At 36.2% G+C, this 12,685-nt stretch overlaps 1 long non-coding RNA gene across 2 annotated transcripts in view; it reads left to right on the top strand.

The window, feature by feature from the left end:
- Positions 1–12,685, top strand: part of LOC128013308 (uncharacterized) — a 96,971-nt gene that overhangs the window by 29,249 nt on the left and 55,037 nt on the right. For both annotated transcript variants that reach the window (XR_008183291.1, XR_008183290.1), the window contains exon 2: positions 2,533–2,604. This is a non-coding gene — a long non-coding RNA (uncharacterized LOC128013308). The remainder of the gene's footprint in view (positions 1–2,532; positions 2,605–12,685) is intronic.

Raw genomic sequence — 12,685 nt, 5'->3', positions numbered from 1 at the left:
AAACACTATACCACCTAGTTTTATATATACAATTATTATTATTTTTTATATACATTTTGTAGATTTGAACAATTCAGCTTATTTTACATTGGGGCAGCATTAATTAGGATGCAAATTGGGATATTTGGATTTTTCTAGATTTATAGGTGCATTATGGTATGGCACTTATGGGCTTCTGGTCCCAGCTATTTCAGTCTCCGGCTGAACATATTCCACCACTTTAAATTGATTGTCATATTTGAATATTTGCTATTCTTTGTCCCTCGTGATTGTCAAGGGAGCTGAAGTTTGATTTTTGCAGTGTAAATCGTATATATATATGTGTGTGCGAGCACCATTATTGAGTTATTCAAATTACAGACTTTGGCTCGCAGAGAGAGCGCTTTGAGAATGCGGAGCCCACGCACATTATTTCCCAAATATCTCTGCTTCCCGATGCAATATTTCCTTGTCACCCACAAGCTCAGACAGTGCAATAATTATCAATTTCCATATCATTGTGTTTTTATTGTTTGAGCAACATAAAATAAAACATTTGTTAATGCCACTCAGTTAGACGAGAGCAGCATGGAAAGATGAGGGAGGGAAATGTAATTAAAAAAAAAAAATCTCTGACTTGCACTTTGTCTGTAATCATGTAAATTGAATGTCAGTCAGAATGGGCGAATGCGCTCTGTTATTAGATTCCAAACTCCTCGTGCCCGCCGCGTGCCTCACCAAATGCTGGCTCTGCCACCGTCGCTACTGTAGGAGACTCAAGCAGCAGTGCTGACAAGCTCACTGCTGTCGTGGTAGAAATATGAGCACTGTTTACATCAGTCAAGTGATTTATTAGTAGAACGCTCTTTGAAGCATAGTTTTTGCTCAACTACAGATTTCATACCAAGTTCACATAACCATCTACAGTCAAAAAAACCAAACAAACAAACTAAAAAAAACATTTAGTATAGGGACCATTCTGACTATTAACTAGATGCTTATTACCATGCATATTTTTTTACATTTTGGTTGTTTATTCTACATCTATAACCCTACCCAATACCTAAACTTAACCATTACCTTACTAACTATTAATAAGCAGCCAATTAGGAGTTTGTTGTGGCAGAAGTCATGGTTAATGGTTTGTTAATGGTGAGAATCGGAACTTAAAATAAAGTGTGACCAATATTACTAACATTTGTCGTTGCTAGTCCTGTTGTCAGTCACATGACTTTCCTTGCGTAGAGGTTTAAATGCAGAGGAATCCCTGGATTCGTTCCACTGAGTAGAAGCACTTCTTCAAGGGCTGTGATTGATGTGAGCTGTCAAGTTCTGAATGGGGACCAACTGTCACCTGAGAGCTGGATGAATAAAAGAATTATTCACGGTCAAGTTTGCATGTGAAATTGCATTACATGTTTTCCCAACCATCACGCTTGGCTTGAGCTTGAAGTCAGTTTCCAACTCTACTAGCAGTAGATAAGATGGGAAGACATGTGCTCATCCAGTAGACAGCTTACTTCACAATCGTAAATTCAACTTATTGATTGATCCTGATGTATGTTTTTATATATTATTTAAATAAATAATAATAATACATTTATAAATAAAAGTACCATATGTAAAATTTTACTACTAATAATAATAAAGAAAGCAATATGTATAAAGGGTGCTAAATAATAATAATAATAATAATAATAATAATAAATGTGCAAACGATATGTATAAAGGGTGCTATTTAAAAAAAATATCAAAACAAAATAATAATAATATTCGTGCAAGCAAGAAGTATGAAGGGTGCTATTTAAATGAATAAATCATAATTATAATAATAATATATTTATAAATAAAAGTAGTCTCTATGTATATGTATTATTTTAATTTATAAATAATAATAATAGTAATGCATTATTTTAGTTGAAGCTCAAAATGTTTCACAGGTCAGAAAAAAGCTAAAAACAAAACAAAAAATAATAATAAATGAAAAAAGAAAGCTGATAATTAAAAAAAAAAAATACAATAAATCCCTCAAGTCTGATGGGGGAGGAATCCAGGCAGCTGTTGGGAGTGGAGGTTGTTTATTCTATTGCTTTTTGTATGCTTGTTTGTCAGTGCAACTTGTGCTTGAATTTATAATGTGGTCTAAATCCAAAGTACTGAGGAGCGAAAATTGTGTCTCCTTGTAACTACCTGCTTGCCCGTACCAGCAGGTTTCATTCAAACTCCTCACCTCCCTTCAGGGGTCAGGGGCTAGAAAAGGGGCGATTGCCATGACAACTGCAGTCCGAGCCCCAGAACGCTTCAACATTTCGTACCAACCCAGGAGTTGGCCGTGTAACATATGATGAATCACGCAGCATAACCCTGGCAGTGCTGTACAATCTGCATGAGAGCGCGGAGGAACAGTCTCACTGATGATGTTTGAGTGGATTATGTTCAAAGCCTGTGTAACAGCCCCGATCAATTAGATGCACCGCACACACGCAAACATCCAAACAAATAACAGCACCTCCTCCGTCATCTCATTTCTCTTGCTCTCTCTCTTTCTCACAGAGCTGCATGAAGCTAGAGAACAATTTTGATGACATCTCTGAGTGAGCGTGGAGCACTTCGGGAAGCGGTGAGGTAAGACCAGGTCACCATGGCAACAGTCACAGATGTGGCGAGGACCAAAGCACTGGTGGTGGTGGGGGGGGGGGGGCAGTCATTCTTCATTATTTGGGGAACAAATGAGTTTATTGCCAGCGTTCAGTCGGCCTCTCGAAGGTATTAATTTGTGCGAGGAGAAGGCGTCCCTTAGGGCTCCAGATCAGCTATATGGCGACCCGGAGCAAACTGCGCTCGGCTAACCTGTCAATGTTTAATTTGACTCTCTGGAGCACCATATCGGCCGTCTTCATGCTTGTCTCTTTCTTTTTAGTTCTAAGGCAGCACCACTAGAACTATTGCTCAAACTTCTGTGCAAACCATTATTACAGAGTATTAAACTTTGACACGTACTGTTCACGTACATTTACTGTATGGCTCTTGAATAAAGAGTTGAGGTCATATTCTGGTGTTTGGTTTGTGTTTACTAGTCATTTCTGCCACTTTAAAAGTAGTTAGCCTGTTTAGTTTGTGATAACAAGTTCAATCGGCTTGAAGACTGTAGGCCATGTAACAATATTTTGTTGACCTCTTTGGTTTGTGTTTAGTTCTGTAGTGCTTAAAGACTTTTGATGGTCATATGGAGGCATTTAGTTGACCCTTTTAGTTTATTAAGGCTACTTCAGTCTTTTATAGCTTTAAACGGTGGCATTTAGTTAATTTGTTAGATTGTGATATCTTGTTCTCTCATTTTTTGTAGGCCTACTTAAAGGTGTTGTATGTAGGACTGACTCCGAGTGGTTGAACTAGGTATTGCAGTCCAAATTCAAAATATTGGAGAGTTTTTTTTGTTTTTTTTTACCTGGCCCCTCCACACAGGTTGCCAGATTGACGTCACCAACAGGGACGAGCACACTTGGCGATGAATAAAATGAAATACTCTGTGTTTTCCGCCAACTGGCAACCTTGTTTTTAAAAAAACTTGGTACGTCATCCGCCATGAACTGCTTCTGTTTACAACAGTGAGCGCAAGCTAGATTAAAGTGATTATTACGTTTTTAATATGGAAATTTTTCTTAAAAATTCACCACAGGAGGCCATTGTTCACCGCCCGGAGCCATGTGAGAAACTTTTTTTTTGTATGGATGGGGACTTTTTATACAACTTCTTTTTGACCGATGCATGCAACACCCGCTGAGTGGCTTTAAAAATCTTGAAAGATCAAAGGCAATTTTTTATATAACTCCGACTGGATCTGAAAGAAGAAAGTCATATACAACTAGGATGCCATGGGGACGAGTAAAACAGCTTAATTTTCCTTTGTGGGTGAACAAACCCTTTAAGATTAGTTCAGTCATTTATCGCGCTAAATCTGAAACATTAGCTAAAACAGTTGCAATTAGCTAGTTTCCTTATTTTGCGATAACTAGTTCAATCATTTAAAGCACTTAAAGTAAAATATTTAGGTTATACAGTGGCATTTGGTTGACCTGTTTAGTTTCTAAAGACTGGTTCAGTGATTTTTGGCACTTAAAAAAAAAAACCTTTGGATAAAAAGGTGGCATTTAGTTGCCCTGTTTGGTTTGTGATGACTAGTTTCATCATTTGTTGTACTCAAATAAAGACTTTAAGTCATAAGTCAACCCTTTTGAACACTACATTTACACTACCACTAAAAAGCCAAATTTATTTGATAAAAAAACTGTCATTTGTGAAATACTGTTACAATTTAAAATAAGTGTATTCCATTTTAAAACTTAATTCATTCCTGTGACGACTGTTTAGCTTTTTTCCCGTCTTCAGTGTCACATGAAACTTATATACTAATAAGATTTCACCTGCAAATCCTTTATGAACACTAAAAGGCAAGCAACAGCCTACAAATATAAAATTTGTAAAATTTTAATATGTAAGAAAAACCGGGGTTAGTTAGAAACTTTTCTCATTATTATCAACATGTTGAAAACAGTTGTGCTGCTTTATTGTTATTATTATTTTGGAAAGTGTGAATAGAAAGTTTAAAATAACAGTGTTTATTTGAAATATAATTTTTTTATTCCAATATCAATGTGTATAACTGTCATGTTTGATTATTGTAATGCATCAATGCTGAATAAAAAAAAAAAAAAAAAATCTCTTACTGACTCCACACTTGTAGGTAGTGCACATGACAAAAAAAAAAAAAAAACAAAAAAAAAAAAAAAATATTCACACATTTGATATTTGTACCTAAACCAATTACATTTGACTAGTTCAGTCATTTGTGGCAGATTATAAAAAAATTTTTTGGTTGTACAATGATATTTATTTACCTGTTTAAGACCATTGGTCATACATTGATGTTTAGTTGACCTCTTTGGTTTGAGATGTCTGGTTTCTCATACAGCAGCATTTAGTTGACTTGTTTAGTCATTTATGGTACTTAAATGCAGACTTTTAGTTTATATAGGGACATTCAGTTTATCTGTTTAGTTTGTGATGACTTGTTTAGTCATTTAACTTCCATTAAAACTTTAGAAAACACAGTGGCATTTAGTTGATCTTAATGAGGTACTTATACAAACATTTCAGATCATATGGCGGCATTTAGTTGACTTGTTTATTTAGTGATGACTAGTTTATTCATTTGCACTTACAGAATGTAGGTCATGCAGTGACGGGAATCTGTAAATCGGCACAGTGACCTCATCGGCACTAAAATAGCCAAGCAGGTTGTTCATCATTGTTCGTTTCTTGACAGCCTACAACGTCTTTGAATATAAAGTAGCTTCTAAAGTGACTATATTAAAGTCCAGTATATTTAAAAAATAATAAGAGCATTAAATTAATTTCTCATCCACTTTCATCTCACCGATCCACGGTGCAAGAATAGATTTATTGAGGAGTGTGTTGAGATGACAGGATCCGGTGTTCACTGCGAGCGTTGTAAAAATCTCCCCTAATCTGCTTAACTTCATTAGAAGAGATCGAGGAGGATTACAGTGAACTGCATGTATATGAACATAATTCCTAGCAATATTTAAGCGGCTCATAGATAAATACATCATCAGGGATGCACAAACAGCAACAAAATAGCAATTAATTAAATTCCCTTTATGGAAAATTGCCCGTTAGTTGCCAGGCTTATGAATTATGGCCTGGTTGTGGTAATTGGCTGGGTCGATGGCAAAGGTTATGACAAGGAGAGTGCTTATACTGTACATGCAAATGTAAATATGAATACAATCACGTCCATGTGCCTCTGATTTTTTCCTTATATTAGGAAATATTCTTTCCTGTGTGACAACTCACCTCAGTTTTAATCATTTCATATTTATTATGCTGTTGCTTGCTTCTTAGAGTTCATAAGACATTTTTTGCAGGTGAAATCAAATTGAAGTGTGCTTGTATCTCATGGGATTTATCTGATTTCACACTGTTCACTGTTTCTGCCCACCACAGTCCGCCAAAGTAAATGCGATTTTACCTGATAATTACCAAGACAAAAACAGAATAAAGGAGAGTATGATTAGAGATGCAAAAAAAAAAAAAAAACAGCTTATATCTGACCCTGTGGTAGGCTGGCGGGGTGGCGGAGGTGAGCGCAGATTGGTGCCAATGGAAAAGGTTCCTTCCCTCAATTATGCCTGTTCCAGGGCGTTCAGCGTATAATCACACGGAAATAAGCCTGCGACATGACTTTAATTGAGGAAGTTAACAAGGTTAGCTACACTTCACCAATTTCACACTGCACAAATCACTCCGCAGACCTTTAGAATGAATATCTATAAACCTTTTACCCAAAAACAAGTGCTGGAGAATAAATTTAGGCAATCATGTCATTAATCTCCTGATAGAAATGGGAAACTTGCAGACCCTCTTCTTACACTCTTCAAGCTAAAGGAAGCAATATAACGTAGCTTAACTGTTCCTCTGCTGTGGCACACCTGATGTACTCAATTTCCTTTTGCTGGGGAAAATTAAGGGCTGAATTTAATCTTTAATTCAGTTGCTATATTGCTATATATATATAAATAAAACATTTGTGCTGCTTAATTTTACGTTTATTATTATAATTTTTTTATTCTTTTTTGGAAAATGTGATCTCAGGATGTGATGTGATTTCAGGATCTCTGATGAATAGAAAGTTTAAAATAACTCTTATGCCTATATAAATGTTATTACTGTAATTTTTGATTAATTTAATGCATCATTGCTGAATAAAAAAAAAAAAAAAAATTATATATATATAAATATATATATATATATATATATCTTACTGACTCCACACTTGTAGATAGTCCACATGTCAATTTCATCATAAAAAAGCGATCAATAAAAATCACACTTTTGATATTTGTAAATAAACCAGTTACATTTTAGATGGCAGGAAATATAAAAAAGCTTCAGTCAAAATAGAAACAGACATTTTGCCTGTTTTATGAAGCTAACTATTCCCTAGAAGTTTGCCGTTTGCCTGTTTCCTTTTCCTGTCAAGATGGCACCTTCCTGCAGAGCGTGTCTGTGATCTCAGTGAGAGCGAGCGAAAGGCGCTGTAGGCAATCACCTGTTAACTAAGCAAGCAAGATCTTTTATTTGGATCCCTTTTCAAGCTCCAGGCGCTGATTTCCAAACCTGCTGAGCGACTCCAGGTGGTAAAGGGCGGCAGACCTTGTGCGGCCCATCTGCAGCTGTGGAGGTGATCTTAGAGGTCACGGTGAAGGTCAGGGGTACGGTGTCCACTCACAGCATTAGTGAAGGGGCTAATGAATGCCCGCTCATGCCTCCTGCCTCGCTCCCCATAGTGCTCACTATTATTCAGACCGCTGTCTGTCTCTCTGGTGTCTGATCAGTCAGCGGAGCCGCATCCGCACTGTCACGGCGCTGAGGGATGGCCGCCCGTTCCCTAAATGCAAGCTTATGACTCACACGGATGTACCAGCCGTCATCCGTCAGCGCGCTGATTTGCTCTGATTGTCCAGCGGGCTGCGCTCTGGGCGTCGTTAACCCCTCTGTCACTCCAGAGAGAGTGATGAACTTGGCTTGAGGTAAACATTGCCCTTAAAGCATCCCCACACATATCCAATAGATATATGAATTTCAATTGGATTTCAAATGGCCTGGACCTTGAGAGGACTTTGGGTGAGCTTTGTCAGTGCACCACTGTAGAGGAGAGCACTTATATATTCAACCCCCTCAAGCGCAGAGATTAAGGCCAAAGATTCTCCTTCAAAATGACCTCAGGGCCTTTGCGGTTTCTTTTCTTTTTTTCTTATAGTGAGTTTTTTTTTTCCACTTAATGTGAAAATGATTGTCACTGTTGTTATTGCTCATACTTATTACTGTATATTTCTGCACAAAACTTCAGCGTTACTCGTCATATATCTCGTATATCTGGCCAATCAGATGTAAGGTTTTCATTCAGCAAATGATGAAACAGGCTCAAAATCCAATTGTCTGAAAAGGCCACAAGTGTCAGAAGAATTTGAGGATGACTCAAGAATATGACACCCAGCAAACCACCTTGCTATGTTATGGCAACATCTAAAGAAAAAGTTATATTCTATGATTATTTTATTTACTATCATGGTATTTAGTAATATTTTAATATTAGTTTTATTTTATCATTAGTTTTAGTAAAACATTTTTTAATTTTCTAATGTGTGTTATTTTTTTATTTATGATTATTTATTATTATTATTTAATATATTTTGATTATATTAATATTTAGATTTATTTTATGTCAGCTTTACTTTTAATAATTGTTTTACTCTAACTTAAGTTAGAAAGCATTTCTAGTTTTTAGTATTTTTTCACTTAATATAATAATAATAATTATTATAATATACAAAAATGATAAAACAAATATTTCTGTTTAGCTTTAAGTATATTTGTATTACATAATAAATTCTAGTTGCAGTTTTAGTCATTCCTGAATTTTTTTTTTTCAGGTTTTTCCATATATGTATATTTTTTTCAATTAACAAATTGTTAACTGTTATTAATAGATTTGTTAATAATAACAACACTGCACTTGAAACCACTTGCGACACACCAAGTTATTTGGCAACTTTGAAATTGTGCCAGTGTTTTTCATTTTTATTTTTATAAATGTTACTTTTAAGAATAGTTTTCTTTTCTGCATTACCTTTCAGAATTGGCATCTTTTTGGAACGTTACCAGATTTGATATTAGAAATATACCAGAGTTTTGAACATTCTCTTACTCAGTGCTATGCAGTACTTAAAATGATGGCATAAAAGGCTAGTGAACAAATACACTGCTGGTATACAGTACTTAAAAAAAATAATAATTGCATTTCATAAAACAATGATTTGGTGATTAGTGGCATATTGAGCCATAGCGCTTGTGCTAGTGATGCTAGTTTCAGTACAGCATTTTGTCATCTATTCTTGTCCTTTTTCTTTTTCAGTCCAGTAAGTGTGTGTGTGTGTGTGCGTGCGTGCGTGTAAAAGTGTGTGGGTAACCTCTGATCTCCACACCTGATCTCAGGTCAGAGCAGCTGCATTAATTGTGAGATTCTGTTGGATTACTCACAGAAAGCTTGTGGGCTGATCTCTGTGGTCTTCAGCAAGTATTGTGTCGATAACATTGACTTTCTAGCAGCGCTTGCTAAGGTAACCATTACTTATACGATTGCTATACATAGGGAAAGTGATTTGATTTGAATAGAAAACTAACTCATCCCAATATCCTCACAACACTGTAGTAAAATTAAAAAACATTGAATTTTGTGAAGAGGTATTACTTTCTTTTTTAATCAGCTAGATCAATGTTTAATTAACTATAGAAATAAAAATATCCTCAGAGTAGGTATTTGAAAGCTTAGCCGTGTACCACTTATGTACCACTGCTAGCATGCATTTGCTGAAATGTTAATCAAATGTGTTGCAGTGTGTGTGTGTGTGTGTGTGTGTGTGTAATCTTGTGACCCAAACCAAAATTTTCATCAGCCATTACTTCAGTCTTGAGTGTCACATGATCTTTCAGAAATCATGCCAATATGCTGATTCTTTATATGATTTGCATTTTGCAGCTCGATATTCATAATACAAACATGCCGTAGCAAAGTAACAAAGGCCTGCTCTCACCAGACCATCCGAGAGTCTGCTTTAATTGGTTAAAAAACCACAAGTGTCGAAGCAATTAAGATGACAGGTGAAACTGTGCAGCAGGCATGTACATTTAACCTTACTTGTCCACTTTGACAGATCCTACATTCTCCCGCCATATATGTTACCATGGTAGCCACGCGTTTGATTCCATTTAACTTTAAATACCTCAAAACTGGATTTCTGCCCGATGGTAGCCCCCTTGAAATTACAGTTTACGGTTTGTGTTCTTGTCATCTGAATGGACATTTTTATAGTTAGATCAGCTGCAGCTGGATTAGGAATGTCACATCTAGAACGTGATCTACACCTGACAGCTTTAAGGGATGCGTCAATCAAATGCATATGATCCTTCAGCCGGAGATCTGCAAACGCACACGCACACACAGAGCCATGCAGGTCTCTGGATCTTCATTTTTCAGTCTGCTGTGTTTGCAGCTGTTGGTTATCCCCCTGATCCCAGACAGACCCAGGCCGGGTGGTTTTGACAGTTCTGACGGCCGCTGTCCTAACCCTCAGCGCACAGAGTAATCTCACCTCACCTGGCGCTCTCTTCCCACCTGTCCCCAGCCGAGCTGCACCGCTGACATCATTAAACCTGCAATCCAGATGCCAGAGCAGACTGACACAGCTGCGTCTATCGGGCAAGACAGATTCAACACATCATACGCATGTGTTCAGCACAACCTGTGCCATGGATGAGAGTTAGCAAAGCCCTTAAACACAATTCAGAATAAAATAGAACAGGTTTGTGACTGCCAATGATCTCAAAATTGTTTCATTTTACTTACTGTGACAAAGGTTTTTTATTTATTTATTTTTTTTACTTTATTTCAGATGATCAAATAGTAACTAAGATTGGGTTTACACTGGAGGGAGATTTCAACATTGAAGGATAACTATTTCAAATCCAATTTAGATTGTTAGGCTGTTAACATATGATGAATAGAATAGAATAGAATAGAATAGAATAGAATAGAATAGAATAGAATAGAAAGTGTATTGCAAAAGTAAATCTGATATATTTTTTATTCCACATTGGTTTACTGTAGTATATACTTTGAATAATGCATTTTTTTTAATAAAAATTTTGAATCTATGCTGTTTTTATTTAATAGCAAATTGGATTCAAACCCATGTTGCACAATATGAATACTTCAACTAATCCCCAGTGTCTGTCAAATTTAATTTTATTTATTAATTGAATTGTAATTGAAACGTAATTTTATTACATTTTATTTTATGCTGCAATATGTTGTTGTGACACAGGCCGAGCCAATGTCATCAACACATGCATTACCCATAATGCAACAGCTCCGGCCTTTTTGTTAATCTTTCTTGACATTTCTTAATCATTAGATTTCTATAGATAGCTTTTGGCTCTTTGTGTGAATCTTTTTTTTTTTTTTTTCTACTCTTGGTGCTTTTGGCGCAGCTTTCATCTGGGCTTTTTTAACTCCTTTGTTGTATTCCTAAAGCACCCTGTGATTAAAAGAAGATACAATTTGCCGCAACCCCAAGATTATGAACAGAATTATTAGTTTCTCCAAGAAAAAGTGAAGAGCTGAATTTGTGGAGACAACTAATTCATAAAGGTAAGCAATCATTAAAATGGCAAATCCTGGGAGGCCTGGGTTTTATTGAATTGTACTTTTCCCATCGCGGGTTCATTTTGGCTGAGATATAATGAAAACAATGAATTGGGAGATTAGCTTCCTGCACATTCTAGAACCCCATAATACACTCATCATGGAAAACATTCAAATGCTAGATTATTACTCAAGTAAAACGATAAGGTAGGAAGCAGAGGGAAAAGGGGGAGAATAAATCAGCTTGCAGCGGTCCGCTAATCAACAGCTCCTTTCATTTGAATGCACTGGATTATTTTATTTCTTTCTTTATTTTTTAATAAAAGAAAATATAAAGGAAAGAAAGGAAAATTGTATGCATTTGATTGCATTACAGCTCAGAAAAGCCCTGGCACTGTATCTAATGCACTGCACTGCAAAGCAGTCTTTTCCTGAGCGCCGCTCTCAAAACCCAGCTGAATTGCTGTGACCTAGAGCAATTCTTGAACAAATAAGATTGCCTTCGTATGTGCATTATTTTCTGTTGACATTTGCTAAGCACTTGGGCTGCTGGCCAGGGGAGACGGATGAGGGTCTAAAATGTGTCTGGATGTGCTGTGTCTTTAATGTTACCTTGGGAGGAGAAAAAAGACAATGGTATTCCTGTCCACAGCCGTAGTGCGGAGCCCCGGCGTGTCAGAGGAGGAAATAGGTTATTTTATTCTCACTCTTTCTCGTTTTCACCCTCTTTTTTCTCCCCCGAGCTACAGTTTTTGAAAAGATAGACAAAAAACGCTCAGCAATCAACTGAAGGTGCCTCTCTCACAGATTCTCATTTTGATCTGTTGGGTCTCATCTTTATGAATGTGTTTATACATTTCGACCTGCCATGAAACAGCTGTTTTTTGGGCCGTGTGTGTCAGCTTAGAATTTTGCAGCATTTTGTTTTCCCCCAGAAGTCCACTTAGAACATTAGTCAAGGTTTTTTGCAGCAGAATGGTCTAAAACAGTCAAAACAATCGTTTAGTTTTGCATGGACATTTTTCACCTTCTCTCTGACCCTAATAAACAAGCTGGATTTTGTTGCTGTACGTTGCAGGCTTCCATATGAATTTGACCTCTGTTGTGAATACAGGCGTAGTTCATACCGTTTGTTGATATGTGATGGGTTTTTCTGTGAGAGCAGAATAGTGAAATATTATATATATATATATATATATATATATATATATATATATATATATATATATATATATATATATATATATATATATATATATATATATATATATATATACACACACACACAGTGGGTATGGAAAGTATTCAGACCCCCTTAAATTGTTCACTCTTTGTTATATTGCAGCCATTTGCTAAAATCCTTTAAGTTAAATCATTTTTCCTCATTAATGTACACACAGCACCCCCATATTGACAGAA

This window comes from Carassius gibelio, chromosome B24, assembly GCF_023724105.1.
Source record: "Carassius gibelio isolate Cgi1373 ecotype wild population from Czech Republic chromosome B24, carGib1.2-hapl.c, whole genome shotgun sequence".
In the NCBI taxonomy this organism is placed as follows: Eukaryota; Metazoa; Chordata; class Actinopteri; order Cypriniformes; family Cyprinidae; genus Carassius; species Carassius gibelio.
Note: the sequence above shows the minus strand (reverse complement) of the source record. Positions and strands in the feature narration are given on the sequence as shown.